This window comes from Lissotriton vulgaris, chromosome 10, assembly GCF_964263255.1.
Source record: "Lissotriton vulgaris chromosome 10, aLisVul1.2, whole genome shotgun sequence".
In the NCBI taxonomy this organism is placed as follows: domain Eukaryota; kingdom Metazoa; phylum Chordata; class Amphibia; order Caudata; family Salamandridae; genus Lissotriton; species Lissotriton vulgaris.
The window spans coordinates 536,540,937-536,566,293 of record NC_141698.1 but is presented as its reverse complement, the minus strand read 5'-3'; the positions used below and the strand labels follow the sequence as shown (position 1 = coordinate 536,566,293).

The 25,357-nt window shown below is 47.3% G+C and overlaps 45 non-coding genes across 45 annotated transcripts; all 45 read right to left on the bottom strand.

Moving 5' to 3' along the window:
* Nucleotides 1-264: 264 nt before the first annotated feature.
* On the bottom strand, nt 265-336 carry TRNAP-UGG (transfer RNA proline (anticodon UGG)). Its single transcript has one exon. It is a non-coding gene; the product is annotated as a tRNA-Pro (tRNA).
* Nucleotides 337-1,268: 932 nt separating this feature from the next.
* TRNAL-CAA (transfer RNA leucine (anticodon CAA)) lies at nt 1,269-1,380 on the bottom strand. The gene is made up of 2 exons: nt 1,343-1,380; nt 1,269-1,314 (listed from the first exon to the last, which is right to left on the bottom strand). It is a non-coding gene; the product is annotated as a tRNA-Leu (tRNA).
* Nucleotides 1,381-1,673: 293 nt separating this feature from the next.
* Nucleotides 1,674-1,746, bottom strand: TRNAV-AAC (transfer RNA valine (anticodon AAC)). Its single transcript has one exon. It is a non-coding gene; the product is annotated as a tRNA-Val (tRNA).
* A 385-nt stretch (nt 1,747-2,131) lies between these two features.
* Nucleotides 2,132-2,203, bottom strand: TRNAP-AGG (transfer RNA proline (anticodon AGG)). The gene has a single exon. It is a non-coding gene; the product is annotated as a tRNA-Pro (tRNA).
* A 405-nt stretch (nt 2,204-2,608) lies between these two features.
* Nucleotides 2,609-2,681, bottom strand: TRNAV-UAC (transfer RNA valine (anticodon UAC)). The gene has a single exon. It is a non-coding gene; the product is annotated as a tRNA-Val (tRNA).
* A 385-nt stretch (nt 2,682-3,066) lies between these two features.
* On the bottom strand, nt 3,067-3,138 carry TRNAP-CGG (transfer RNA proline (anticodon CGG)). The gene has a single exon. It is a non-coding gene; the product is annotated as a tRNA-Pro (tRNA).
* Nucleotides 3,139-4,070: 932 nt separating this feature from the next.
* TRNAL-CAA (transfer RNA leucine (anticodon CAA)) lies at nt 4,071-4,182 on the bottom strand. Its single transcript has 2 exons — nt 4,145-4,182; nt 4,071-4,116 (listed from the first exon to the last, which is right to left on the bottom strand). It is a non-coding gene; the product is annotated as a tRNA-Leu (tRNA).
* A 293-nt stretch (nt 4,183-4,475) lies between these two features.
* Nucleotides 4,476-4,548, bottom strand: TRNAV-AAC (transfer RNA valine (anticodon AAC)). Its single transcript has one exon. It is a non-coding gene; the product is annotated as a tRNA-Val (tRNA).
* A 385-nt stretch (nt 4,549-4,933) lies between these two features.
* On the bottom strand, nt 4,934-5,005 carry TRNAP-AGG (transfer RNA proline (anticodon AGG)). The gene has a single exon. It is a non-coding gene; the product is annotated as a tRNA-Pro (tRNA).
* Nucleotides 5,006-5,410: 405 nt separating this feature from the next.
* TRNAV-UAC (transfer RNA valine (anticodon UAC)) lies at nt 5,411-5,483 on the bottom strand. The gene has a single exon. It is a non-coding gene; the product is annotated as a tRNA-Val (tRNA).
* Nucleotides 5,484-5,868: 385 nt separating this feature from the next.
* TRNAP-CGG (transfer RNA proline (anticodon CGG)) lies at nt 5,869-5,940 on the bottom strand. Its single transcript has one exon. It is a non-coding gene; the product is annotated as a tRNA-Pro (tRNA).
* A 932-nt stretch (nt 5,941-6,872) lies between these two features.
* TRNAL-CAA (transfer RNA leucine (anticodon CAA)) lies at nt 6,873-6,984 on the bottom strand. Its single transcript has 2 exons — nt 6,947-6,984; nt 6,873-6,918 (listed from the first exon to the last, which is right to left on the bottom strand). It is a non-coding gene; the product is annotated as a tRNA-Leu (tRNA).
* Nucleotides 6,985-7,277: 293 nt separating this feature from the next.
* On the bottom strand, nt 7,278-7,350 carry TRNAV-AAC (transfer RNA valine (anticodon AAC)). Its single transcript has one exon. It is a non-coding gene; the product is annotated as a tRNA-Val (tRNA).
* A 381-nt stretch (nt 7,351-7,731) lies between these two features.
* On the bottom strand, nt 7,732-7,803 carry TRNAP-AGG (transfer RNA proline (anticodon AGG)). Its single transcript has one exon. It is a non-coding gene; the product is annotated as a tRNA-Pro (tRNA).
* Nucleotides 7,804-8,208: 405 nt separating this feature from the next.
* On the bottom strand, nt 8,209-8,281 carry TRNAV-UAC (transfer RNA valine (anticodon UAC)). The gene has a single exon. It is a non-coding gene; the product is annotated as a tRNA-Val (tRNA).
* A 385-nt stretch (nt 8,282-8,666) lies between these two features.
* On the bottom strand, nt 8,667-8,738 carry TRNAP-UGG (transfer RNA proline (anticodon UGG)). Its single transcript has one exon. It is a non-coding gene; the product is annotated as a tRNA-Pro (tRNA).
* A 932-nt stretch (nt 8,739-9,670) lies between these two features.
* TRNAL-CAA (transfer RNA leucine (anticodon CAA)) lies at nt 9,671-9,782 on the bottom strand. The gene is made up of 2 exons: nt 9,745-9,782; nt 9,671-9,716 (listed from the first exon to the last, which is right to left on the bottom strand). It is a non-coding gene; the product is annotated as a tRNA-Leu (tRNA).
* A 293-nt stretch (nt 9,783-10,075) lies between these two features.
* TRNAV-AAC (transfer RNA valine (anticodon AAC)) lies at nt 10,076-10,148 on the bottom strand. The gene has a single exon. It is a non-coding gene; the product is annotated as a tRNA-Val (tRNA).
* Nucleotides 10,149-10,533: 385 nt separating this feature from the next.
* Nucleotides 10,534-10,605, bottom strand: TRNAP-AGG (transfer RNA proline (anticodon AGG)). The gene has a single exon. It is a non-coding gene; the product is annotated as a tRNA-Pro (tRNA).
* A 405-nt stretch (nt 10,606-11,010) lies between these two features.
* On the bottom strand, nt 11,011-11,083 carry TRNAV-UAC (transfer RNA valine (anticodon UAC)). Its single transcript has one exon. It is a non-coding gene; the product is annotated as a tRNA-Val (tRNA).
* Nucleotides 11,084-11,468: 385 nt separating this feature from the next.
* On the bottom strand, nt 11,469-11,540 carry TRNAP-CGG (transfer RNA proline (anticodon CGG)). The gene has a single exon. It is a non-coding gene; the product is annotated as a tRNA-Pro (tRNA).
* Nucleotides 11,541-12,472: 932 nt separating this feature from the next.
* Nucleotides 12,473-12,584, bottom strand: TRNAL-CAA (transfer RNA leucine (anticodon CAA)). The gene is made up of 2 exons: nt 12,547-12,584; nt 12,473-12,518 (listed from the first exon to the last, which is right to left on the bottom strand). It is a non-coding gene; the product is annotated as a tRNA-Leu (tRNA).
* A 293-nt stretch (nt 12,585-12,877) lies between these two features.
* Nucleotides 12,878-12,950, bottom strand: TRNAV-AAC (transfer RNA valine (anticodon AAC)). Its single transcript has one exon. It is a non-coding gene; the product is annotated as a tRNA-Val (tRNA).
* A 385-nt stretch (nt 12,951-13,335) lies between these two features.
* Nucleotides 13,336-13,407, bottom strand: TRNAP-AGG (transfer RNA proline (anticodon AGG)). Its single transcript has one exon. It is a non-coding gene; the product is annotated as a tRNA-Pro (tRNA).
* A 405-nt stretch (nt 13,408-13,812) lies between these two features.
* TRNAV-UAC (transfer RNA valine (anticodon UAC)) lies at nt 13,813-13,885 on the bottom strand. Its single transcript has one exon. It is a non-coding gene; the product is annotated as a tRNA-Val (tRNA).
* Nucleotides 13,886-14,270: 385 nt separating this feature from the next.
* TRNAP-CGG (transfer RNA proline (anticodon CGG)) lies at nt 14,271-14,342 on the bottom strand. Its single transcript has one exon. It is a non-coding gene; the product is annotated as a tRNA-Pro (tRNA).
* Nucleotides 14,343-15,274: 932 nt separating this feature from the next.
* On the bottom strand, nt 15,275-15,386 carry TRNAL-CAA (transfer RNA leucine (anticodon CAA)). The gene is made up of 2 exons: nt 15,349-15,386; nt 15,275-15,320 (listed from the first exon to the last, which is right to left on the bottom strand). It is a non-coding gene; the product is annotated as a tRNA-Leu (tRNA).
* Nucleotides 15,387-15,679: 293 nt separating this feature from the next.
* Nucleotides 15,680-15,752, bottom strand: TRNAV-AAC (transfer RNA valine (anticodon AAC)). The gene has a single exon. It is a non-coding gene; the product is annotated as a tRNA-Val (tRNA).
* Nucleotides 15,753-16,133: 381 nt separating this feature from the next.
* On the bottom strand, nt 16,134-16,205 carry TRNAP-AGG (transfer RNA proline (anticodon AGG)). The gene has a single exon. It is a non-coding gene; the product is annotated as a tRNA-Pro (tRNA).
* A 405-nt stretch (nt 16,206-16,610) lies between these two features.
* On the bottom strand, nt 16,611-16,683 carry TRNAV-UAC (transfer RNA valine (anticodon UAC)). The gene has a single exon. It is a non-coding gene; the product is annotated as a tRNA-Val (tRNA).
* A 385-nt stretch (nt 16,684-17,068) lies between these two features.
* Nucleotides 17,069-17,140, bottom strand: TRNAP-CGG (transfer RNA proline (anticodon CGG)). The gene has a single exon. It is a non-coding gene; the product is annotated as a tRNA-Pro (tRNA).
* Nucleotides 17,141-18,072: 932 nt separating this feature from the next.
* On the bottom strand, nt 18,073-18,184 carry TRNAL-CAA (transfer RNA leucine (anticodon CAA)). The gene is made up of 2 exons: nt 18,147-18,184; nt 18,073-18,118 (listed from the first exon to the last, which is right to left on the bottom strand). It is a non-coding gene; the product is annotated as a tRNA-Leu (tRNA).
* Nucleotides 18,185-18,477: 293 nt separating this feature from the next.
* On the bottom strand, nt 18,478-18,550 carry TRNAV-AAC (transfer RNA valine (anticodon AAC)). The gene has a single exon. It is a non-coding gene; the product is annotated as a tRNA-Val (tRNA).
* Nucleotides 18,551-18,931: 381 nt separating this feature from the next.
* TRNAP-AGG (transfer RNA proline (anticodon AGG)) lies at nt 18,932-19,003 on the bottom strand. Its single transcript has one exon. It is a non-coding gene; the product is annotated as a tRNA-Pro (tRNA).
* A 405-nt stretch (nt 19,004-19,408) lies between these two features.
* On the bottom strand, nt 19,409-19,481 carry TRNAV-UAC (transfer RNA valine (anticodon UAC)). The gene has a single exon. It is a non-coding gene; the product is annotated as a tRNA-Val (tRNA).
* A 385-nt stretch (nt 19,482-19,866) lies between these two features.
* On the bottom strand, nt 19,867-19,938 carry TRNAP-CGG (transfer RNA proline (anticodon CGG)). Its single transcript has one exon. It is a non-coding gene; the product is annotated as a tRNA-Pro (tRNA).
* Nucleotides 19,939-20,870: 932 nt separating this feature from the next.
* Nucleotides 20,871-20,982, bottom strand: TRNAL-CAA (transfer RNA leucine (anticodon CAA)). Its single transcript has 2 exons — nt 20,945-20,982; nt 20,871-20,916 (listed from the first exon to the last, which is right to left on the bottom strand). It is a non-coding gene; the product is annotated as a tRNA-Leu (tRNA).
* Nucleotides 20,983-21,275: 293 nt separating this feature from the next.
* TRNAV-AAC (transfer RNA valine (anticodon AAC)) lies at nt 21,276-21,348 on the bottom strand. The gene has a single exon. It is a non-coding gene; the product is annotated as a tRNA-Val (tRNA).
* A 385-nt stretch (nt 21,349-21,733) lies between these two features.
* TRNAP-AGG (transfer RNA proline (anticodon AGG)) lies at nt 21,734-21,805 on the bottom strand. The gene has a single exon. It is a non-coding gene; the product is annotated as a tRNA-Pro (tRNA).
* A 405-nt stretch (nt 21,806-22,210) lies between these two features.
* On the bottom strand, nt 22,211-22,283 carry TRNAV-UAC (transfer RNA valine (anticodon UAC)). The gene has a single exon. It is a non-coding gene; the product is annotated as a tRNA-Val (tRNA).
* A 385-nt stretch (nt 22,284-22,668) lies between these two features.
* On the bottom strand, nt 22,669-22,740 carry TRNAP-CGG (transfer RNA proline (anticodon CGG)). The gene has a single exon. It is a non-coding gene; the product is annotated as a tRNA-Pro (tRNA).
* Nucleotides 22,741-23,672: 932 nt separating this feature from the next.
* Nucleotides 23,673-23,784, bottom strand: TRNAL-CAA (transfer RNA leucine (anticodon CAA)). The gene is made up of 2 exons: nt 23,747-23,784; nt 23,673-23,718 (listed from the first exon to the last, which is right to left on the bottom strand). It is a non-coding gene; the product is annotated as a tRNA-Leu (tRNA).
* A 293-nt stretch (nt 23,785-24,077) lies between these two features.
* On the bottom strand, nt 24,078-24,150 carry TRNAV-AAC (transfer RNA valine (anticodon AAC)). The gene has a single exon. It is a non-coding gene; the product is annotated as a tRNA-Val (tRNA).
* A 381-nt stretch (nt 24,151-24,531) lies between these two features.
* Nucleotides 24,532-24,603, bottom strand: TRNAP-AGG (transfer RNA proline (anticodon AGG)). Its single transcript has one exon. It is a non-coding gene; the product is annotated as a tRNA-Pro (tRNA).
* Nucleotides 24,604-25,008: 405 nt separating this feature from the next.
* On the bottom strand, nt 25,009-25,081 carry TRNAV-UAC (transfer RNA valine (anticodon UAC)). The gene has a single exon. It is a non-coding gene; the product is annotated as a tRNA-Val (tRNA).
* Nucleotides 25,082-25,357: the final 276 nt, after the last annotated feature.

Genomic DNA, 25,357 nt, shown 5'->3' with positions numbered 1-25,357 from the left:
GAATGAGGACCACTTTTTTCCCCAAGAGGCGATTTTGAAACCATATCCTGAAATGACACTAGAAAAACACTTTGCATGTAATGTTCCTACACTGCTGGTCCAGCCCAGAAAAGCAGTTGCAACGAAGTCCTGCACTCCTTTATCATGTCAAAAGTGGAAAATAGCGTGCAGGGTAAGGAACCTTCTCGACATACACAGCGTCTTATAGCATTGAAAAGAAGAAAGGCTCCTATATGACAAGCAGCCTGAAAAATTCCACAGGATGGGCTCGTCCGGGATTTGAACCCGGGACCTCTCGCACCCAAAGCGAGAATCATACCCCTAGACCAACGAGCCAGAGTGGCCAGGAGACATTTTGAACAATTACTGAAGCGTCTTTCTGAAAACAGCAGGGCTATTTGGCTCGTCTCCCTATAAGTGAGCCACACAAAGTCATGTTTTCTCTCAAGTTGTTGTTTTTTCACTCCAGCAAGGAAGGGGGCAGCCAATCTCCTATCGGCCAGTGAGCAGTAAAAAGGCACAGATGAGAACAGCAAGCACTTTCTGGCACTTGTACTCCTCTGCAAGTCCTGGACCCTTGCTCCATAGACTTCCACACCAGAAGCAATGAAGGGCCCACCATTTCTTGCGCCTGAGAAAGAGGTGTTTGATATTTGGATTCAAACGCGCTCGCTCAGCGCTCGATCAGGCGAGATCAGGCGAGATTTATATGAGTGGCTCACAGGCCTGAAACATTCACCTGGGAGACCCAGAGTGGCTGACTTCCCAGTATGGCCATTGTTGAGCGAGTCTCCTCCTTTCCTCCTGCCTCAATCTAGAATTGGCTGCAAATCACAAGAGGGAGTGCAATGTCCGTGTGTAGTGCCTACTCCCAGCTACCTCTCTGTCTTCCTTATGTAAATTAGAATTTGCAAGGGGGGACCATTGGCAATCTGCTCCTCCCACATAACCAGGAAGCCCTGTTGAACATGTCTGCCTGTGTTGTTGCAGTGACAGTGCCTTCTCTGCCCAAAAGGTGGCAGGAGAGCCTCACAACAAATGATGGGATCAACTGCTTATTTCGAAACCCAGCATGGCAGTTACTGTGATGGAGTGCAAATGTAATGGAAGGTGTGCCTGAGGTGTCCCTTTCAGAAATACATGGAATTGTGATTGAGGGCCCAGCCTGGTGGATTTCTCTTTATTTATTACAGGTTCCTGTAAATATTGTGGTGTGTCTGGGGAATGCACTGCAAACATTAGGAAGACTTAAGGGTGTAAAAGGGAACTGTCAGAAGTGGGATTTGAACCCACGCCTCCATGAGGAGACCAGAAGGCTCAGCATCACTGAAGATCAAGCTCTCTTGAGTCTGGCGCCTTAGACCACTCGGCCATCCTGACGGCTCAGGGTGTGCTTAGTTCTGACTTTTCTGTCTGCACCTGCCAACGTTTCCACTTACAACGTTCACAGCAATGTCACAGGTGTAAAGGCCCCAACAATACAACATAGCTCACACAAAATAAAAATAGGCCCAAGAACAACCCCCAGATGATCGATGGAGATAACTTTGTTTCGTCTGCAAAGGTTAAAAAAAATTCTCGCGGCTCACTGTGTTCAAAGACCACCTCTTCTTAAACTTGCATTGAGATAATAAGGTTTTAGAGTGTGCACAAAAAAAGCATCCAATGCACAGTGTTTCTGCCCGGTCTCGAACCGGGGACCTTTCGCGTGTTAGGCGAACGTGATGACCACTACACTACAGAAACTACCTTGGTGCTTTCTACTGTTAGAGGAAAGTTTCTCTCAAGTCTTCACCCTACTTCTATTCTGCTGTATCAGCAGCGGCTCAGAATATGCAGAACAAGTGTGAAAACCTCAGAGATATCATCCAACATGCTTGCAATTAGACGTATTCAAAACTCACTTGTGCAGGCATCGACAGGCAAATATTTGATGCCTAAATGCCAGCGAGTACAGCTTGGGAAAGCATCACCTGGGACACACTGAGACTAAGCAGGTAGGCAGATAAAGCATGGTGATCCATTTTTCTTCTGAGGTTAGAAATATGTTGTGCAACAATGCACCCAGTATAACGAGAAATAGTCAGGCATAGTGCTTTTTTAGTAGGGTTTGTATGTTTACCTCTAAAAAGGGCTCGTCCGGGATTTGAACCCGGGACCTCTCGCACCCTAAGCGAGAATCATACCCCTAGACCAACGAGCCACGCAAGAGTCACCTCTGACACGGCTCCAGGGGTTAGTGGCAGCTAGCCAGTACATGCTGCTCTGTTCTGCAATATGATTGCTGTCTTTTCCATGACCGTCATCAAACAAGAAATTAAAAAGCCTCTGTCCTTCAGACAGTTTGTTTGCTTTAAGTGTCTGCTCGTGGTGAGGACAAGAGAAGCATTTCTTCTCTCATGCCTTGCTTTCATGAAGTAGGCCCACCCTACAGAGCAAAGTGCGAGCAAGCGAATGGCGCAAGCTATCGTCACTTCTCTTTTCGAGCTGTCACTGAGATCTCTGGAGCACACTACGTCAGGCTGGTGAGGAATAGACAGCCTCTATTATCTCAGCTTTTCTACAAAGTGAGCCAGTAAATGCAAACACTGTGAAAAACAGCAAGCTGCATTTCTGCCCGGTCTCGAACCAGGGACCTTTCGCGTGTAAGGCGAACGTGATAACCACTACACTACAGAAACAGACACTACCTCAGGAATCTTGTTGGCGTGTATTGGGTTGGAACGCACAGACTAAGGGCCAACGTCCTTGAAGCTCAAAGTTGGGCTCTCCTTACCCGGTCTCTCTTTCTTTGGAAGACAGGAATGAGGACCACTTTTTTCCCCAAGAGGCGATTTTGAAACCATATCCTGAAATGACACTAGAAAAACTCTTTGCATGTAATGTTCCTAAACTGCTGGTCCAGCCCAGAAAAGCAGTTGCAAGGAAGTCCTGCACTCCTTTATCATGTCAAAAGTGGAAAATAGCGTGCAGGGTAAGGAACCTTCTCGACATACACAGCGTCTTATAGCATTGAAAAGAAGAAAGGCTCCTATATGACAAGCAGCCTGAAAACTTCCACAGGATGGGCTCGTCCGGGATTTGAACCCGGGACCTCTCGCACCCGAAGCGAGAATCATACCCCTAGACCAACGAGCCTGAGTGGCCAGGAGACATTTTGAACAATTACTGAAGCGTCTTTCAGAAAACAGCAGGGCTATTTGGCTCGTCTCCCTATAAGTGAGCCACACAAAGTCATGTTTTCTCTCAAGTTGTTGTTTTTTCACTCCAGCAATGAAGGGGGCAGCCAATCTCCTATCGGCCAGTGAGCAGTAAAAAGGCACAGATGAGAACAGCAAGCACTTTCTGGCACTTGTACTCCTCTGCAAGTCCTGGACCCTTGCTCCATAGACTTCCACACCAGAAGCAATGAAGGGCCCACCATTTCTTGCGCCTGAGAAAGAGGTGTTTGATATTTGGATTCAAACGCGCTCGCTCAGCGCTCGATCAGGCGAGATCAGGCGAGATTTATATGAGTGGCTCACAGGCCTGAAACATTCACCTGGGAGACCCAGAGTGGCTGACTTCCCAGTATGGCCATTGTTGGGCGAGTCTCCTCCTTTCCTCCTGCCTCAATCTAGAATTGGCTGCAAATCACAAGAGGGAGTGCAATGTCCGTGTGTAGTGCCTACTACCAGCTACCTCTCTGTCTTCCTTATGTAAATTAGAATTTTCAAGGGGGGACCATTGGCAATCTGCTCCTCCCACATAACCAGGAAGCCCTGTTGAACATGTCTGCCTGTGTTGTTGCAGGGACAGTGCCTTCTCTGCCAAAAAGGTGGCAGGAGAGCCTCACAACAAATGATGGGATCAACTGCTTATTTCGAAACCCAGCAAGGCAGTTACTGTGATGGATTGCAAATGTAATGGAAGGTGTGCCTGAGGTGTCACTTTCAGAAATACATGAAATTGTGATTGAGGGCCCAGCCTGGTGGATTTCTCTTTATTTACTACAGGTTCCCGCAAATATTGTGGTGTGTGTGGGGAATGCACTGCAAAAATTAGGAAGACTTAAGGGTGTAAAAGGGACCTGTCAGAAGTGGGATTTGAACCCACGCCTCCATGAGGAGACCAGAAGGCTCAGCATCACTGAAGATCAAGCTCTCTTGAGTCTGGCGCCTTAGACCACTCGGCCATCCTGACGGCTCAGGGTGTGCTTAGTTCTGACTTTTCTGTCTGCACCTGCCAACGTTTCCACTTACAACGTTCACAGAAATGTCACAGGTGTAAAGGCCCCAACAATACAACATAGCTCACACAAAATAAAAATAGGCCCAAGAACAACCCCCAGATGATCGATGGAGATAACTTTGTTTCGTCTGCAAAGGTAAAAAAAAATTCTCGCGGCTCACTGTGTTCAAAGACCACCTCTTCTTAAACTTGCATTGAGATAATAAGGTTTTAGAGTGTGCACAAAAAAAGCATCCAATGCACAGTGTTTCTGCCCCGTCTCGAACCGGGGACCTTTCGCGTGTTAGGCGAACGTGATGACCACTACACTACAGAAACTACCTTGGTGCTTTCTACTGTTAGAGGAAAGTTTCTCTCAAGTCTTCACCCTACTTCTATTCTGCTGTATCAGCAGCGGCTCAGAATATGCAGAACAAGTGTGAAAACCTCAGAGATATCATCCAACATGCTTGCAATTAGACGTATTCAAAACTCACTTGTGCAGGCATCGACAGGCAAATATTTGATGCCTAAATGCCAGCGAGTACAGCTTGGGAAAGCATCACCTGGGACACACTGAGACTAAGCAGGTAGGCAGATAAAGCATGGTGATCCATTTTTCTTCTGAGGTTAGAAATATGTTGTGCAACAATGCACCCAGTATAACGAGAAATAGTCAGGCATAGTGCTTTTTTAGTAGGGTTTGTATGTTTACCTCTAAAAAGGGCTCGTCCGGGATTTGAACCCGGGACCTCTCGCACCCTAAGCGAGAATCATACCCCTAGACCAACGAGCCACGCAAGAGTCACCTCTGACACGGCTCCAGGGGTTAGTGGCAGCTAGCCAGTACATGCTGCTCTGTTCTGCAATATGATTGCTGTCTTTTCCATGACCGTCATCAAACAAGAAATTAAAAAGCCTCTGTCCTTCAGACAGTTTGTTTGCTTTAAGTGTCTGCTCGTGGTGAGGACAAGAGAAGCATTTCTTCTCTCATGCCTTGCTTTCATGAAGTAGGCCCACCCTACAGAGCAAAGTGCGAGCAAGCGAATGGCGCAAGCTATCGTCACTTCTCTTTTCGAGCTGTCACTGAGATCTCTGGAGCACACTACGTCAGGCTGGTGAGGAATAGACAGCCTCTATTATCTCAGCTTTTCTACAAAGTGAGCCAGTAAATGCAAACACTGTGAAAAACAGCAAGCTGCATTTCTGCCCGGTCTCGAACCAGGGACCTTTCGCGTGTAAGGCGAACGTGATAACCACTACACTACAGAAACAGACACTACCTCAGGAATCTTGTTGGCGTGTATTGGGTTGGAACGCACAGACTAAGGGCCAACGTCCTTGAAGCTCAAAGTTGGGCTCTCCTTACCCGGTCTCTCTTTCTTTGGAAGACAGGAATGAGGACCACTTTTTTCCCCAAGAGGCGATTTTGAAACCATATCCTGAAATGACACTAGAAAAACTCTTTGCATGTAATGTTCCTAAACTGCTGGTCCAGCCCAGAAAAGCAGTTGCAAGGAAGTCCTGCACTCCTTTATCATGTCAAAAGTGGAAAATAGCGTGCAGGGTAAGGAACCTTCTCGACATACACAGCGTCTTATAGCATTGAAAAGAAGAAAGGCTCCTATATGACAAGCAGCCTGAAAACTTCCACAGGATGGGCTCGTCCGGGATTTGAACCCGGGACCTCTCGCACCCGAAGCGAGAATCATACCCCTAGACCAACGAGCCTGAGTGGCCAGGAGACATTTTGAACAATTACTGAAGCGTCTTTCAGAAAACAGCAGGGCTATTTGGCTCGTCTCCCTATAAGTGAGCCACACAAAGTCATGTTTTCTCTCAAGTTGTTGTTTTTTCACTCCAGCAATGAAGGGGGCAGCCAATCTCCTATCGGCCAGTGAGCAGTAAAAAGGCACAGATGAGAACAGCAAGCACTTTCTGGCACTTGTACTCCTCTGCAAGTCCTGGACCCTTGCTCCATAGACTTCCACACCAGAAGCAATGAAGGGCCCACCATTTCTTGCGCCTGAGAAAGAGGTGTTTGATATTTGGATTCAAACGCGCTCGCTCAGCGCTCGATCAGGCGAGATCAGGCGAGATTTATATGAGTGGCTCACAGGCCTGAAACATTCACCTGGGAGACCCAGAGTGGCTGACTTCCCAGTATGGCCATTGTTGGGCGAGTCTCCTCCTTTCCTCCTGCCTCAATCTAGAATTGGCTGCAAATCACAAGAGGGAGTGCAATGTCCGTGTGTAGTGCCTACTACCAGCTACCTCTCTGTCTTCCTTATGTAAATTAGAATTTTCAAGGGGGGACCATTGGCAATCTGCTCCTCCCACATAACCAGGAAGCCCTGTTGAACATGTCTGCCTGTGTTGTTGCAGGGACAGTGCCTTCTCTGCCAAAAAGGTGGCAGGAGAGCCTCACAACAAATGATGGGATCAACTGCTTATTTCGAAACCCAGCAAGGCAGTTACTGTGATGGATTGCAAATGTAATGGAAGGTGTGCCTGAGGTGTCACTTTCAGAAATACATGAAATTGTGATTGAGGGCCCAGCCTGGTGGATTTCTCTTTATTTACTACAGGTTCCCGCAAATATTGTGGTGTGTGTGGGGAATGCACTGCAAAAATTAGGAAGACTTAAGGGTGTAAAAGGGACCTGTCAGAAGTGGGATTTGAACCCACGCCTCCATGAGGAGACCAGAAGGCTCAGCATCACTGAAGATCAAGCTCTCTTGAGTCTGGCGCCTTAGACCACTCGGCCATCCTGACGGCTCAGGGTGTGCTTAGTTCTGACTTTTCTGTCTGCACCTGCCAACGTTTCCACTTACAACGTTCACAGCAATGTCACAGGTGTAAAGGCCCCAACAATACAACATAGCTCACACAAAATAAAAATAGGCCCAAGAACAACCCCCAGATGATCGATGGAGATAACTTTGTTTCGTCTGCAAAGGTAAAAAAAAATTCTCGCGGCTCACTGTGTTCAAAGACCACCTCTTCTTAAACTTGCATTGAGATAATAAGGTTTTAGAGTGTGCACAAAAAAAGCATCCAATGCACAGTGTTTCTGCCCCGTCTCGAACCGGGGACCTTTCGCGTGTTAGGCGAACGTGATGACCACTACACTACAGAAACTACCTTGGTGCTTTCTACTGTTGGAGGAAAGTTTCTCTCAAGTCTTCACCCTACTTCTATTCTGCTGTATCAGCAGCGGCTCAGAATGTGCAGAACAAGTGTGAAAACCTCAGAGATATCATCCAACATGCTTGCAATTAGACGTATTCAAAACTCACTTGTGCAGGCATCGACAGGCAAATATCTGATGCCTAAATGCCAGCGAGTACAGCTTGGGAAAGCATCACCTGGGACACACTGAGACTAAGCAGGTAGGCAGATAAAGCATGGTGATCCATTTTTCTTCTGAGGTTAGAAATATGTTGTGCAACAATGCACCCAGTATAACGAGAAATAGTCATAGTGCTTTTTTAGTAGGGTTTGTATGTTTACCTCTAAAAAGGGCTCGTCCGGGATTTGAACCCGGGACCTCTCGCACCCTAAGCGAGAATCATACCCCTAGACCAACGAGCCACGCAAGAGTCACCTCTGACACGGCTCCAGGGGTTAGTGGCAGCTAGCCAGTACATGCTGCTCTGTTCTGCAATATGATTGCTGTCTTTTCCATGACCGTCATCAAACAAGAAATTAAAAAGCCTCTGTCCTTCAGACAGTTTGTTTGCTTTAAGTGTCTGCTCGTGGTGAGGACAAGAGAAGCATTTCTTCTCTCATGCCTTGCTTTCATGAAGTAGGCCCACCCTACAGAGCAAAGTGCGAGCAAGCGAATGGCGCAAGCTATCGTCACTTCTCTTTTCGAGCTGTCACTGAGGTCTCTGGAGCACACTACGTCAGGCTGGTGAGGAATAGACAGCCTCTATTATCTCAGCTTTTCTATAAAGTGAGCCAGTAAATGCAAACACTGTGAAAAACAGCAAGCTGCATTTCTGCCCGGTCTCGAACCAGGGACCTTTCGCGTGTAAGGCGAACGTGATAACCACTACACTACAGAAACAGACACTACCTCAGGAATCTTGTTGGCGTGTATTGGGTTGGAACGCACAGACTAAGGGCCAACGTCCTTGAAGCTCAAAGTTGGGCTCTCCTTACCCGGTCTCTCTTTCTTTGGAAGACAGGAATGAGGACCACTTTTTTCCCCAAGAGGCGATTTTGAAACCATATCCTGAAATGACACTAGAAAAACACTTTGCATGTAATGTTCCTACACTGCTGGTCCAGCCCAGAAAAGCAGTTGCAACGAAGTCCTGCACTCCTTTATCATGTCAAAAGTGGAAAATAGCGTGCAGGGTAAGGAACCTTCTCGACATACACAGCGTCTTATAGCATTGAAAAGAAGAAAGGCTCCTATATGACAAGCAGCCTGAAAAATTCCACAGGATGGGCTCGTCCGGGATTTGAACCCGGGACCTCTCGCACCCAAAGCGAGAATCATACCCCTAGACCAACGAGCCAGAGTGGCCAGGAGACATTTTGAACAATTACTGAAGCGTCTTTCTGAAAACAGCAGGGCTATTTGGCTCGTCTCCCTATAAGTGAGCCACACAAAGTCATGTTTTCTCTCAAGTTGTTGTTTTTTCACTCCAGCAAGGAAGGGGGCAGCCAATCTCCTATCGGCCAGTGAGCAGTAAAAAGGCACAGATGAGAACAGCAAGCACTTTCTGGCACTTGTACTCCTCTGCAAGTCCTGGACCCTTGCTCCATAGACTTCCACACCAGAAGCAATGAAGGGCCCACCATTTCTTGCGCCTGAGAAAGAGGTGTTTGATATTTGGATTCAAACGCGCTCGCTCAGCGCTCGATCAGGCGAGATCAGGCGAGATTTATATGAGTGGCTCACAGGCCTGAAACATTCACCTGGGAGACCCAGAGTGGCTGACTTCCCAGTATGGCCATTGTTGAGCGAGTCTCCTCCTTTCCTCCTGCCTCAATCTAGAATTGGCTGCAAATCACAAGAGGGAGTGCAATGTCCGTGTGTAGTGCCTACTCCCAGCTACCTCTCTGTCTTCCTTATGTAAATTAGAATTTGCAAGGGGGGACCATTGGCAATCTGCTCCTCCCACATAACCAGGAAGCCCTGTTGAACATGTCTGCCTGTGTTGTTGCAGTGACAGTGCCTTCTCTGCCCAAAAGGTGGCAGGAGAGCCTCACAACAAATGATGGGATCAACTGCTTATTTCGAAACCCAGCATGGCAGTTACTGTGATGGAGTGCAAATGTAATGGAAGGTGTGCCTGAGGTGTCCCTTTCAGAAATACATGGAATTGTGATTGAGGGCCCAGCCTGGTGGATTTCTCTTTATTTATTACAGGTTCCTGTAAATATTGTGGTGTGTCTGGGGAATGCACTGCAAACATTAGGAAGACTTAAGGGTGTAAAAGGGAACTGTCAGAAGTGGGATTTGAACCCACGCCTCCATGAGGAGACCAGAAGGCTCAGCATCACTGAAGATCAAGCTCTCTTGAGTCTGGCGCCTTAGACCACTCGGCCATCCTGACGGCTCAGGGTGTGCTTAGTTCTGACTTTTCTGTCTGCACCTGCCAACGTTTCCACTTACAACGTTCACAGCAATGTCACAGGTGTAAAGGCCCCAACAATACAACATAGCTCACACAAAATAAAAATAGGCCCAAGAACAACCCCCAGATGATCGATGGAGATAACTTTGTTTCGTCTGCAAAGGTTAAAAAAAATTCTCGCGGCTCACTGTGTTCAAAGACCACCTCTTCTTAAACTTGCATTGAGATAATAAGGTTTTAGAGTGTGCACAAAAAAAGCATCCAATGCACAGTGTTTCTGCCCGGTCTCGAACCGGGGACCTTTCGCGTGTTAGGCGAACGTGATGACCACTACACTACAGAAACTACCTTGGTGCTTTCTACTGTTAGAGGAAAGTTTCTCTCAAGTCTTCACCCTACTTCTATTCTGCTGTATCAGCAGCGGCTCAGAATATGCAGAACAAGTGTGAAAACCTCAGAGATATCATCCAACATGCTTGCAATTAGACGTATTCAAAACTCACTTGTGCAGGCATCGACAGGCAAATATTTGATGCCTAAATGCCAGCGAGTACAGCTTGGGAAAGCATCACCTGGGACACACTGAGACTAAGCAGGTAGGCAGATAAAGCATGGTGATCCATTTTTCTTCTGAGGTTAGAAATATGTTGTGCAACAATGCACCCAGTATAACGAGAAATAGTCAGGCATAGTGCTTTTTTAGTAGGGTTTGTATGTTTACCTCTAAAAAGGGCTCGTCCGGGATTTGAACCCGGGACCTCTCGCACCCTAAGCGAGAATCATACCCCTAGACCAACGAGCCACGCAAGAGTCACCTCTGACACGGCTCCAGGGGTTAGTGGCAGCTAGCCAGTACATGCTGCTCTGTTCTGCAATATGATTGCTGTCTTTTCCATGACCGTCATCAAACAAGAAATTAAAAAGCCTCTGTCCTTCAGACAGTTTGTTTGCTTTAAGTGTCTGCTCGTGGTGAGGACAAGAGAAGCATTTCTTCTCTCATGCCTTGCTTTCATGAAGTAGGCCCACCCTACAGAGCAAAGTGCGAGCAAGCGAATGGCGCAAGCTATCGTCACTTCTCTTTTCGAGCTGTCACTGAGATCTCTGGAGCACACTACGTCAGGCTGGTGAGGAATAGACAGCCTCTATTATCTCAGCTTTTCTACAAAGTGAGCCAGTAAATGCAAACACTGTGAAAAACAGCAAGCTGCATTTCTGCCCGGTCTCGAACCAGGGACCTTTCGCGTGTAAGGCGAACGTGATAACCACTACACTACAGAAACAGACACTACCTCAGGAATCTTGTTGGCGTGTATTGGGTTGGAACGCACAGACTAAGGGCCAACGTCCTTGAAGCTCAAAGTTGGGCTCTCCTTACCCGGTCTCTCTTTCTTTGGAAGACAGGAATGAGGACCACTTTTTTCCCCAAGAGGCGATTTTGAAACCATATCCTGAAATGACACTAGAAAAACTCTTTGCATGTAATGTTCCTAAACTGCTGGTCCAGCCCAGAAAAGCAGTTGCAAGGAAGTCCTGCACTCCTTTATCATGTCAAAAGTGGAAAATAGCGTGCAGGGTAAGGAACCTTCTCGACATACACAGCGTCTTATAGCATTGAAAAGAAGAAAGGCTCCTATATGACAAGCAGCCTGAAAACTTCCACAGGATGGGCTCGTCCGGGATTTGAACCCGGGACCTCTCGCACCCGAAGCGAGAATCATACCCCTAGACCAACGAGCCTGAGTGGCCAGGAGACATTTTGAACAATTACTGAAGCGTCTTTCAGAAAACAGCAGGGCTATTTGGCTCGTCTCCCTATAAGTGAGCCACACAAAGTCATGTTTTCTCTCAAGTTGTTGTTTTTTCACTCCAGCAATGAAGGGGGCAGCCAATCTCCTATCGGCCAGTGAGCAGTAAAAAGGCACAGATGAGAACAGCAAGCACTTTCTGGCACTTGTACTCCTCTGCAAGTCCTGGACCCTTGCTCCATAGACTTCCACACCAGAAGCAATGAAGGGCCCACCATTTCTTGCGCCTGAGAAAGAGGTGTTTGATATTTGGATTCAAACGCGCTCGCTCAGCGCTCGATCAGGCGAGATCAGGCGAGATTTATATGAGTGGCTCACAGGCCTGAAACATTCACCTGGGAGACCCAGAGTGGCTGACTTCCCAGTATGGCCATTGTTGGGCGAGTCTCCTCCTTTCCTCCTGCCTCAATCTAGAATTGGCTGCAAATCACAAGAGGGAGTGCAATGTCCGTGTGTAGTGCCTACTACCAGCTACCTCTCTGTCTTCCTTATGTAAATTAGAATTTTCAAGGGGGGACCATTGGCAATCTGCTCCTCCCACATAACCAGGAAGCCCTGTTGAACATGTCTGCCTGTGTTGTTGCAGGGACAGTGCCTTCTCTGCCAAAAAGGTGGCAGGAGAGCCTCACAACAAATGATGGGATCAACTGCTTATTTCGAAACCCAGCAAGGCAGTTACTGTGATGGATTGCAAATGTAATGGAAGGTGTGCCTGAGGTGTCACTTTCAGAAATACATGAAATTGTGATTGAGGGCCCAGCCTGGTGGATTTCTCTTTATTTACTACAGGTTCCCGCAAATATTGTGGTGTGTGTGGGGAATGCACTGCAAAAATTAGGAAGACTTAAGGGTGTAAAAGGGACCTGTCAGAAGTGGGATTTGAACCCACGCCTCCATGAGGAGACCAGAAGGCTCAGCATCACTGAAGATCAAGCTCTCTTGAGTCTGGCGCCTTAGACCACTCGGCCATCCTGACGGCTCAGGGTGTGCTTAGTTCTGACTTTTCTGTCTGCACCTGCCAACGTTTCCACTTACAACGTTCACAGAAATGTCACAGGTGTAAAGGCCCCAACAATACAACATAGCTCACACAAAATAAAAATAGGCCCAAGAACAACCCCCAGATGATCGATGGAGATAACTTTGTTTCGTCTGCAAAGGTAAAAAAAAATTCTCGCGGCTCACTGTGTTCAAAGACCACCTCTTCTTAAACTTGCATTGAGATAATAAGGTTTTAGAGTGTGCACAAAAAAAGCATCCAATGCACAGTGTTTCTGCCCCGTCTCGAACCGGGGACCTTTCGCGTGTTAGGCGAACGTGATGACCACTACACTACAGAAACTACCTTGGTGCTTTCTACTGTTAGAGGAAAGTTTCTCTCAAGTCTTCACCCTACTTCTATTCTGCTGTATCAGCAGCGGCTCAGAATATGCAGAACAAGTGTGAAAACCTCAGAGATATCATCCAACATGCTTGCAATTAGACGTATTCAAAACTCACTTGTGCAGGCATCGACAGGCAAATATTTGATGCCTAAATGCCAGCGAGTACAGCTTGGGAAAGCATCACCTGGGACACACTGAGACTAAGCAGGTAGGCAGATAAAGCATGGTGATCCATTTTTCTTCTGAGGTTAGAAATATGTTGTGCAACAATGCACCCAGTATAACGAGAAATAGTCAGGCATAGTGCTTTTTTAGTAGGGTTTGTATGTTTACCTCTAAAAAGGGCTCGTCCGGGATTTGAACCCGGGACCTCTCGCACCCTAAGCGAGAATCATACCCCTAGACCAACGAGCCACGCAAGAGTCACCTCTGACACGGCTCCAGGGGTTAGTGGCAGCTAGCCAGTACATGCTGCTCTGTTCTGCAATATGATTGCTGTCTTTTCCATGACCGTCATCAAACAAGAAATTAAAAAGCCTCTGTCCTTCAGACAGTTTGTTTGCTTTAAGTGTCTGCTCGTGGTGAGGACAAGAGAAGCATTTCTTCTCTCATGCCTTGCTTTCATGAAGTAGGCCCACCCTACAGAGCAAAGTGCGAGCAAGCGAATGGCGCAAGCTATCGTCACTTCTCTTTTCGAGCTGTCACTGAGATCTCTGGAGCACACTACGTCAGGCTGGTGAGGAATAGACAGCCTCTATTATCTCAGCTTTTCTACAAAGTGAGCCAGTAAATGCAAACACTGTGAAAAACAGCAAGCTGCATTTCTGCCCGGTCTCGAACCAGGGACCTTTCGCGTGTAAGGCGAACGTGATAACCACTACACTACAGAAACAGACACTACCTCAGGAATCTTGTTGGCGTGTATTGGGTTGGAACGCACAGACTAAGGGCCAACGTCCTTGAAGCTCAAAGTTGGGCTCTCCTTACCCGGTCTCTCTTTCTTTGGAAGACAGGAATGAGGACCACTTTTTTCCCCAAGAGGCGATTTTGAAACCATATCCTGAAATGACACTAGAAAAACTCTTTGCATGTAATGTTCCTAAACTGCTGGTCCAGCCCAGAAAAGCAGTTGCAAGGAAGTCCTGCACTCCTTTATCATGTCAAAAGTGGAAAATAGCGTGCAGGGTAAGGAACCTTCTCGACATACACAGCGTCTTATAGCATTGAAAAGAAGAAAGGCTCCTATATGACAAGCAGCCTGAAAACTTCCACAGGATGGGCTCGTCCGGGATTTGAACCCGGGACCTCTCGCACCCGAAGCGAGAATCATACCCCTAGACCAACGAGCCTGAGTGGCCAGGAGACATTTTGAACAATTACTGAAGCGTCTTTCAGAAAACAGCAGGGCTATTTGGCTCGTCTCCCTATAAGTGAGCCACACAAAGTCATGTTTTCTCTCAAGTTGTTGTTTTTTCACTCCAGCAATGAAGGGGGCAGCCAATCTCCTATCGGCCAGTGAGCAGTAAAAAGGCACAGATGAGAACAGCAAGCACTTTCTGGCACTTGTACTCCTCTGCAAGTCCTGGACCCTTGCTCCATAGACTTCCACACCAGAAGCAATGAAGGGCCCACCATTTCTTGCGCCTGAGAAAGAGGTGTTTGATATTTGGATTCAAACGCGCTCGCTCAGCGCTCGATCAGGCGAGATCAGGCGAGATTTATATGAGTGGCTCACAGGCCTGAAACATTCACCTGGGAGACCCAGAGTGGCTGACTTCCCAGTATGGCCATTGTTGGGCGAGTCTCCTCCTTTCCTCCTGCCTCAATCTAGAATTGGCTGCAAATCACAAGAGGGAGTGCAATGTCCGTGTGTAGTGCCTACTACCAGCTACCTCTCTGTCTTCCTTATGTAAATTAGAATTTTCAAGGGGGGACCATTGGCAATCTGCTCCTCCCACATAACCAGGAAGCCCTGTTGAACATGTCTGCCTGTGTTGTTGCAGGGACAGTGCCTTCTCTGCCAAAAAGGTGGCAGGAGAGCCTCACAACAAATGATGGGATCAACTGCTTATTTCGAAACCCAGCAAGGCAGTTACTGTGATGGATTGCAAATGTAATGGAAGGTGTGCCTGAGGTGTCACTTTCAGAAATACATGAAATTGTGATTGAGGGCCCAGCCTGGTGGATTTCTCTTTATTTACTACAGGTTCCCGCAAATATTGTGGTGTGTGTGGGGAATGCACTGCAAAAATTAGGAAGACTTAAGGGTGTAAAAGGGACCTGTCAGAAGTGGGATTTGAACCCACGCCTCCATGAGGAGACCAGAAGGCTCAGCATCACTGAAGATCAAGCTCTCTTGAGTCTGGCGCCTTAGACCACTCGGCCATCCTGACGGCTCAGGGTGTGCTTAGTTCTGACTTTTCTGTCTGCACCTGCCAACGTTTCCACTTACAACGTTCACAGAAATGTCACAGGTGTAAAGGCCCCAACAATACAACATAGCTCACACAAAATAAAAATAGGCCCAAGAACAACCCCCAGATGATCGATGGAGATAACTTTGTTTCGTCTGCAAAGGTAAAAAAAAATTCTCGCGGCTCACTGTGTTCAAAGACCACCTCTTCTTAAACTTGCATTGAGATAATAAGGTTTTAGAGTGTGCACAAAAAAAGCATCCAATGCACAGTGTTTCTGCCCGGTCTCGAACCGGGGACCTTTCGCGTGTTAGGCGAACGTGATGACCACTACACTACAGAAACTACCTTGGTGCTTTCTACTGTTAGAGGAAAGTTTCTCTCAAGTCTTCACCCTACTTCTATTCTGCTGTATCAGCAGCGGCTCAGAATGTGCAGAACAAGTGTGAAAACCTCAGAGATATCATCCAACATGCTTGCAATTAGACGTATTCAAAACTCACTTGTGCAGGCATCGACAGGCAAATATCTGATGCCTAAATGCCAGCGAGTACAGCTTGGGAAAGCATCACCTGGGACACACTGAGACTAAGCAGGTAGGCAGATAAAGCATGGTGATCCATTTTTCTTCTGAGGTTAGAAATATGTTGTGCAACAATGCACCCAGTATAACGAGAAATAGTCATAGTGCTTTTTTAGTAGGGTTTGTATGTTTACCTCTAAAAAGGGCTCGTCCGGGATTTGAACCCGGGACCTCTCGCACCCTAAGCGAGAATCATACCCCTAGACCAACGAGCCACGCAAGAGTCACCTCTGACACGGCTCCAGGGGTTAGTGGCAGCTAGCCAGTACATGCTGCTCTGTTCTGCAATATGATTGCTGTCTTTTCCATGACCGTCATCAAACAAGAAATTAAAAAGCCTCTGTCCTTCAGACAGTTTGTTTGCTTTAAGTGTCTGCTCGTGGTGAGGACAAGAGAAGCATTTCTTCTCTCATGCCTTGCTTTCATGAAGTAGGCCCACCCTACAGAGCAAAGTGCGAGCAAGCGAATGGCGCAAGCTATCGTCACTTCTCTTTTCGAGCTGTCACTGAGGTCTCTGGAGCACACTACGTCAGGCTGGTGAGGAATAGACAGCCTCTATTATCTCAGCTTTTCTATAAAGTGAGCCAGTAAATGCAAACACTGTGAAAAACAGCAAGCTGCATTTCTGCCCGGTCTCGAACCAGGGACCTTTCGCGTGTAAGGCGAACGTGATAACCACTACACTACAGAAACAGACACTACCTCAGGAATCTTGTTGGCGTGTATTGGGTTGGAACGCACAGACTAAGGGCCAACGTCCTTGAAGCTCAAAGTTGGGCTCTCCTTACCCGGTCTCTCTTTCTTTGGAAGACAGGAATGAGGACCACTTTTTTCCCCAAGAGGCGATTTTGAAACCATATCCTGAAATGACACTAGAAAAACTCTTTGCATGTAATGTTCCTACACTGCTGGTCCAGCCCAGAAAAGCAGTTGCAAGGAAGTCCTGCACTCCTTTATCATGTCAAAAGTGGAAAATAGCGTGCAGGGTAAGGAACCTTCTCGACATACACAGCGTCTTATAGCATTGAAAAGAAGAAAGGCTCCTATATGACAAGCAGCCTGAAAACTTCCACAGGATGGGCTCGTCCGGGATTTGAACCCGGGACCTCTCGCACCCGAAGCGAGAATCATACCCCTAGACCAACGAGCCTGAGTGGCCAGGAGACATTTTGAACAATTACTGAAGCGTCTTTCAGAAAACAGCAGGGCTATTTGGCTCGTCTCCCTATAAGTGAGCCACACAAAGTCATGTTTTCTCTCAAGTTGTTGTTTTTTCACTCCAGCAAGGAAGGGGGCAGCCAATCTCCTATCGGCCAGTGAGCAGTAAAAAGGCACAGATGAGAACAGCAAGCACTTTCTGGCACTTGTACTCCTCTGCAAGTCCTGGACCCTTGCTCCATAGACTTCCACACCAGAAGCAATGAAGGGCCCACCATTTCTTGCGCCTGAGAAAGAGGTGTTTGATATTTGGATTCAAACGCGCTCGCTCAGCGCTCGATCAGGCTCGATCAGGCGAGATTTATATGAGTGGCTCACAGGCCTGAAACATTCACCTGGGAGACCCAGAGTGGCTGACTTCCCAGTATGGCCATTGTTGGGCGAGTCTCCTCCTTTCCTCCTGCCTCAATCTAGAATTGGCTGCAAATCACAAGAGGGAGTGCAATGTCCGTGTGTAGTGCCTACTACCAGCTACCTCTCTGTCTTCCTTATGTAAATTAGAATTTTCAAGGGGGGACCATTGGCAATCTGCTCCTCCCACATAACCAGGAAGCCCTGTTGAACATGTCTGCCTGTGTTGTTGCAGGGACAGTGCCTTCTCTGCCAAAAAGGTGGCAGGAGAGCCTCACAACAAATGATGGGATCAACTGCTTATTTCGAAACCCAGCAAGGCAGTTACTGTGATGGATTGCAAATGTAATGGAAGGTGTGCCTGAGGTGTCACTTTCAGAAATACATGGAATTGTAATTGAGGGCCCAGCCTGGTGGATTTCTCTTTATTTACTACAGGTTCCCGCAAATATTGTGGTGTGTGTGGGGAATGCACTGCAAAAATTAGGAAGACTTAAGGGTGTAAAAGGGACCTGTCAGAAGTGGGATTTGAACCCACGCCTCCATGAGGAGACCAGAAGGCTCAGCATCACTGAAGATCAAGCTCTCTTGAGTCTGGCGCCTTAGACCACTCGGCCATCCTGACGGCTCAGGGTGTGCTTAGTTCTGACTTTTCTGTCTGCACCTGCCAACGTTTCCACTTACAACGTTCACAGCAATGTCACAGGTGTAAAGGCCCCAACAATACAACATAGCTCACACAAAATAAAAATAGGCCCAAGAACAACCCCCAGATGATCGATGGAGATAACTTTGTTTCGTCTGCAAAGGTAAAAAAAAATTCTCGCGCCTCACTGTGTTCAAAGACCACCTCTTCTTAAACTTGCATTGAGATAATAAGGTTTTAGAGTGTGCACAAAAAAAGCATCCAATGCACAGTGTTTCTGCCCCGTCTCGAACCGGGGACCTTTCGCGTGTTAGGCGAACGTGATGACCACTACACTACAGAAACTACCTTGGTGCTTTCTACTGTTAGAGGAAAGTTTCTCTCAAGTCTTCACCCTACTTCTATTCTGCTGTATCAGCAGCGGCTCAGAATGTGCAGAACAAGTGTGAAAACCTCAGAGATATCATCCAACATGCTTGCAATTAGACGTATTCAAAACTCACTTGTGCAGGCATCGACAGGCAAATATCTGATGCCTAAATGCCAGCGAGTACAGCTTGGGAAAGCATCACCTGGGACACACTGAGACTAAGCAGGTAGGCAGATAAAGCATGGTGATCCATTTTTCTTCTGAGGTTAGAAATATGTTGTGCAACAATGCACCCAGTATAACGAGAAATAGTCATAGTGCTTTTTTAGTAGGGTTTGTATGTTTACCTCTAAAAAGGGCTCGTCCGGGATTTGAACCCGGGACCTCTCGCACCCTAAGCGAGAATCATACCCCTAGACCAACGAGCCACGCAAGAGTCACCTCTGACACGGCTCCAGGGGTTAGTGGCAGCTAGCCAGTACATGCTGCTCTGTTCTGCAATATGATTGCTGTCTTTTCCATGACCGTCATCAAACAAGAAATTAAAAAGCCTCTGTCCTTCAGACAGTTTGTTTGCTTTAAGTGTCTGCTCGTGGTGAGGACAAGAGAAGCATTTCTTCTCTCATGCCTTGCTTTCATGAAGTAGGCCCACCCTACAGAGCAAAGTGCGAGCAAGCGAATGGCGCAAGCTATCGTCACTTCTCTTTTCGAGCTGTCACTGAGGTCTCTGGAGCACACTACGTCAGGCTGGTGAGGAATAGACAGCCTCTATTATCTCAGCTTTTCTATAAAGTGAGCCAGTAAATGCAAACACTGTGAAAAACAGCAAGCTGCATTTCTGCCCGGTCTCGAACCAGGGACCTTTCGCGTGTAAGGCGAACGTGATAACCACTACACTACAGAAACAGACACTACCTCAGGAATCTTGTTGGCGTGTATTGGGTTGGAACGCACAGACTAAGGGCCAACGTCCTTGAAGCTCAAAGTTGGGCTCTCCTTACCCGGTCTCTCTTTCTTTGGAAGACAGGAATGAGGACCACTTTTTTCCCCAAGAGGCGATTTTGAAACCATATCCTGAAATGACACTAGAAAAACTCTTTGCATGTAATGTTCCTACACTGCTGGTCCAGCCCAGAAAAGCAGTTGCAAGGAAGTCCTGCACTCCTTTATCATGTCAAAAGTGGAAAATAGCGTGCAGGGTAAGGAACCTTCTCGACATACACAGCGTCTTATAGCATTGAAAAGAAGAAAGGCTCCTATATGACAAGCAGCCTGAAAACTTCCACAGGATGGGCTCGTCCGGGATTTGAACCCGGGACCTCTCGCACCCGAAGCGAGAATCATACCCCTAGACCAACGAGCCTGAGTGGCCAGGAGACATTTTGAACAATTACTGAAGTGTCTTTCAAAAAACAGCAGGGCTATTTGGCTCGTCTCCCTATAAGTGAGCCACACAAAGTCATGTTTTCTCTCAAGTTGTTGTTTTTTCACTCCAGCAAGGAAGGGGGCAGCCAATCTCCTATCGGCCAGTGAGCAGTAAAAAGGCACAGATGAGAACAGCAAGCACTTTCTGGCACTTGTACTCCTCTGCAAGTCCTGGACCCTTGCTCCATAGACTTCCACACCAGAAGCAATGAAGGGCCCACCATTTCTTGCGCCTGAGAAAGAGGTGTTTGATATTTGGATTCAAACGCGCTCGCTCAGCGCTCGATCAGGCTCGATCAGGCGAGATTTATATGAGTGGCTCACAGGCCTGAAACATTCACCTGGGAGACCCAGAGTGGCTGACTTCCCAGTATGGCCATTGTTGGGCGAGTCTCCTCCTTTCCTCCTGCCTCAATCTAGAATTGGCTGCAAATCACAAGAGGGAGTGCAATGTCCGTGTGTAGTGCCTACTCCCAGCTACCTCTCTGTCTTCCTTATGTAAATTAGAATTTGCAAGGGGGGACCATTGGCAATCTGCTCCTCCCACATAACCAGGAAGCCCTGTTGAACATGTCTGCCTGTGTTGTTGCAGGGACAGTGCCTTCTCTGCCAAAAAGGTGGCAGGAGAGCCTCACAACAAATGATGGGATCAACTGCTTATTTCGAAACCCAGCATGGCAGTTACTGTGATGGAGTGCAAATGTAATGGAAGGTGTGCCTGAGGTGTCCCTTTCAGAAATACATGGAATTGTGATTGAGGGCCCAGCCTGGTGGATTTCTCTTTATTTATTACAGGTTCCTGTAAATATTGTGGTGTGTCTGGGGAATGCACTGCAAACATTAGGAAGACTTAAGGGTGTAAAAGGGAACTGTCAGAAGTGGGATTTGAACCCACGCCTCCATGAGGAGACCAGAAGGCTCAGCATCACTGAAGATCAAGCTCTCTTGAGTCTGGCGCCTTAGACCACTCGGCCATCCTGACGGCTCAGGGTGTGCTTAGTTCTGACTTTTCTGTCTGCACCTGCCAACGTTTCCACTTACAACGTTCACAGCAATGTCACAGGTGTAAAGGCCCCAACAATACAACATAGCTCACACAAAATAAAAATAGGCCCAAGAACAACCCCCAGATGATCGATGGAGATAACTTTGTTTCGTCTGCAAAGGTTAAAAAAAATTCTCGCGGCTCACTGTGTTCAAAGACCACCTCTTCTTAAACTTGCATTGAGATAATAAGGTTTTAGAGTGTGCACAAAAAAAGCATCCAATGCACAGTGTTTCTGCCCGGTCTCGAACCGGGGACCTTTCGCGTGTTAGGTGAACGTGATGACCACTACACTACAGAAACTACCTTGGTGCTTTCTACTGTTAGAGGAAAGTTTCTCTCAAGTCTTCACCCTACTTCTATTCTGCTGTATCAGCAGCGGCTCAGAATGTGCAGAACAAGTGTGAAAACCTCAGAGATATCATCCAACATGCTTGCAATTAGACGTATTCAAAGCTCACTTGTGCAGGCATCGAAAGGCAAATATCTGATGCCTAAATGCCAGCGAGTACAGCTTGGGAAAGCATCACCTGGGACACACTGGGACTAAGCAGGTAGGCAGATAAAGCATGGTGATCCATTTTTCTTCTGAGGTTAGAAATATGTTGTGCAACAATGCACCCAGTATAACGAGAAATAGTCAGGCATAGTGCTTTTTTAGTAGGGTTTGTATGTTTACCTCTAAAAAGGGCTCGTCCGGGATTTGAACCCGGGACCTCTCGCACCCTAAGCGAGAATCATACCCCTAGACCAACGAGCCACGCAAGAGTCACCTCTGACACGGCTCCAGGGGTTAGTGGCAGCTAGCCAGTACATGCTGCTCTGTTCTGCAATATGATTGCTGTCTTTTCCATGACCGTCATCAAACAAGAAATTAAAAAGCCTCTGTCCTTCAGACAGTTTGTTTGCTTTAAGTGTCTGCTCGTGGTGAGGACAAGAGAAGCATTTCTTCTCTCATGCCTTGCTTTCATGAAGTAGGCCCACCCTACAGAGCAAAGTGCGAGCAAGCGAATGGCGCAAGCTATCGTCACTTCTCTTTTCGAGCTGTCACTGAGATCTCTGGAGCACACTACGTCAGGCTGGTGAGGAATAGACAGCCTCTATTATCTCAGCTTTTCTACAAAGTGAGCCAGTAAATGCAAACACTGTGAAAAACAGCAAGCTGCATTTCTGCCCGGTCTCGAACCAGGGACCTTTCGCGTGTAAGGCGAACGTGATAACCACTACACTACAGAAACAGACACTACCTCAGGAATCTTGTTGGCGTGTATTGGGTTGGAACGCACAGACTAAGGGCCAACGTCCTTGAAGCTCAAAGTTGGGCTCTCCTTACCCGGTCTCTCTTTCTTTGGAAGACAGGAATGAGGACCACTTTTTTCCCCAAGAGGCGATTTTGAAACCATATCCTGAAATGACACTAGAAAAACTCTTTGCATGTAATGTTCCTAAACTGCTGGTCCAGCCCAGAAAAGCAGTTGCAAGGAAGTCCTGCACTCCTTTATCATGTCAAAAGTGGAAAATAGCGTGCAGGGTAAGGAACCTTCTCGACATACACAGCGTCTTATAGCATTGAAAAGAAGAAAGGCTCCTATATGACAAGCAGCCTGAAAACTTCCACAGGATGGGCTCGTCCGGGATTTGAACCCGGGACCTCTCGCACCCGAAGCGAGAATCATACCCCTAGACCAACGAGCCTGAGTGGCCAGGAGACATTTTGAACAATTACTGAAGCGTCTTTCAGAAAACAGCAGGGCTATTTGGCTCGTCTCCCTATAAGTGAGCCACACAAAGTCATGTTTTCTCTCAAGTTGTTGTTTTTTCACTCCAGCAATGAAGGGGGCAGCCAATCTCCTATCGGCCAGTGAGCAGTAAAAAGGCACAGATGAGAACAGCAAGCACTTTCTGGCACTTGTACTCCTCTGCAAGTCCTGGACCCTTGCTCCATAGACTTCCACACCAGAAGCAATGAAGGGCCCACCATTTCTTGCGCCTGAGAAAGAGGTGTTTGATATTTGGATTCAAACGCGCTCGCTCAGCGCTCGATCAGGCGAGATCAGGCGAGATTTATATGAGTGGCTCACAGGCCTGAAACATTCACCTGGGAGACCCAGAGTGGCTGACTTCCCAGTATGGCCATTGTTGGGCGAGTCTCCTCCTTTCCTCCTGCCTCAATCTAGAATTGGCTGCAAATCACAAGAGGGAGTGCAATGTCCGTGTGTAGTGCCTACTACCAGCTACCTCTCTGTCTTCCTTATGTAAATTAGAATTTTCAAGGGGGGACCATTGGCAATCTGCTCCTCCCACATAACCAGGAAGCCCTGTTGAACATGTCTGCCTGTGTTGTTGCAGGGACAGTGCCTTCTCTGCCAAAAAGGTGGCAGGAGAGCCTCACAACAAATGATGGGATCAACTGCTTATTTCGAAACCCAGCAAGGCAGTTACTGTGATGGATTGCAAATGTAATGGAAGGTGTGCCTGAGGTGTCACTTTCAGAAATACATGAAATTGTGATTGAGGGCCCAGCCTGGTGGATTTCTCTTTATTTACTACAGGTTCCCGCAAATATTGTGGTGTGTGTGGGGAATGCACTGCAAAAATTAGGAAGACTTAAGGGTGTAAAAGGGACCTGTCAGAAGTGGGATTTGAACCCACGCCTCCATGAGGAGACCAGAAGGCTCAGCATCACTGAAGATCAAGCTCTCTTGAGTCTGGCGCCTTAGACCACTCGGCCATCCTGACGGCTCAGGGTGTGCTTAGTTCTGACTTTTCTGTCTGCACCTGCCAACGTTTCCACTTACAACGTTCACAGAAATGTCACAGGTGTAAAGGCCCCAACAATACAACATAGCTCACACAAAATAAAAATAGGCCCAAGAACAACCCCCAGATGATCGATGGAGATAACTTTGTTTCGTCTGCAAAGGTAAAAAAAAATTCTCGCGGCTCACTGTGTTCAAAGACCACCTCTTCTTAAACTTGCATTGAGATAATAAGGTTTTAGAGTGTGCACAAAAAAAGCATCCAATGCACAGTGTTTCTGCCCGGTCTCGAACCGGGGACCTTTCGCGTGTTAGGCGAACGTGATGACCACTACACTACAGAAACTACCTTGGTGCTTTCTACTGTTAGAGGAAAGTTTCTCTCAAGTCTTCACCCTACTTCTATTCTGCTGTATCAGCAGCGGCTCAGAATGTGCAGAACAAGTGTGAAAACCTCAGAGATATCATCCAACATGCTTGCAATTAGACGTATTCAAAACTCACTTGTGCAGGCATCGACAGGCAAATATCTGATGCCTAAATGCCAGCGAGTACAGCTTGGGAAAGCATCACCTGGGACACACTGAGACTAAGCAGGTAGGCAGATAAAGCATGGTGATCCATTTTTCTTCTGAGGTTAGAAATATGTTGTGCAACAATGCACCCAGTATAACGAGAAATAGTCATAGTGCTTTTTTAGTAGGGTTTGTATGTTTACCTCTAAAAAGGGCTCGTCCGGGATTTGAACCCGGGACCTCTCGCACCCTAAGCGAGAATCATACCCCTAGACCAACGAGCCACGCAAGAGTCACCTCTGACACGGCTCCAGGGGTTAGTGGCAGCTAGCCAGTACATGCTGCTCTGTTCTGCAATATGATTGCTGTCTTTTCCATGACCGTCATCAAACAAGAAATTAAAAAGCCTCTGTCCTTCAGACAGTTTGTTTGCTTTAAGTGTCTGCTCGTGGTGAGGACAAGAGAAGCATTTCTTCTCTCATGCCTTGCTTTCATGAAGTAGGCCCACCCTACAGAGCAAAGTGCGAGCAAGCGAATGGCGCAAGCTATCGTCACTTCTCTTTTCGAGCTGTCACTGAGGTCTCTGGAGCACACTACGTCAGGCTGGTGAGGAATAGACAGCCTCTATTATCTCAGCTTTTCTATAAAGTGAGCCAGTAAATGCAAACACTGTGAAAAACAGCAAGCTGCATTTCTGCCCGGTCTCGAACCAGGGACCTTTCGCGTGTAAGGCGAACGTGATAACCACTACACTACAGAAACAGACACTACCTCAGGAATCTTGTTGGCGTGTATTGGGTTGGAACGCACAGACTAAGGGCCAACGTCCTTGAAGCTCAAAGTTGGGCTCTCCTTACCCGGTCTCTCTTTCTTTGGAAGACAGGAATGAGGACCACTTTTTTCCCCAAGAGGCGATTTTGAAACCATATCCTGAAATGACACTAGAAAAACTCTTTGCATGTAATGTTCCTACACTGCTGGTCCAGCCCAGAAAAGCAGTTGCAAGGAAGTCCTGCACTCCTTTATCATGTCAAAAGT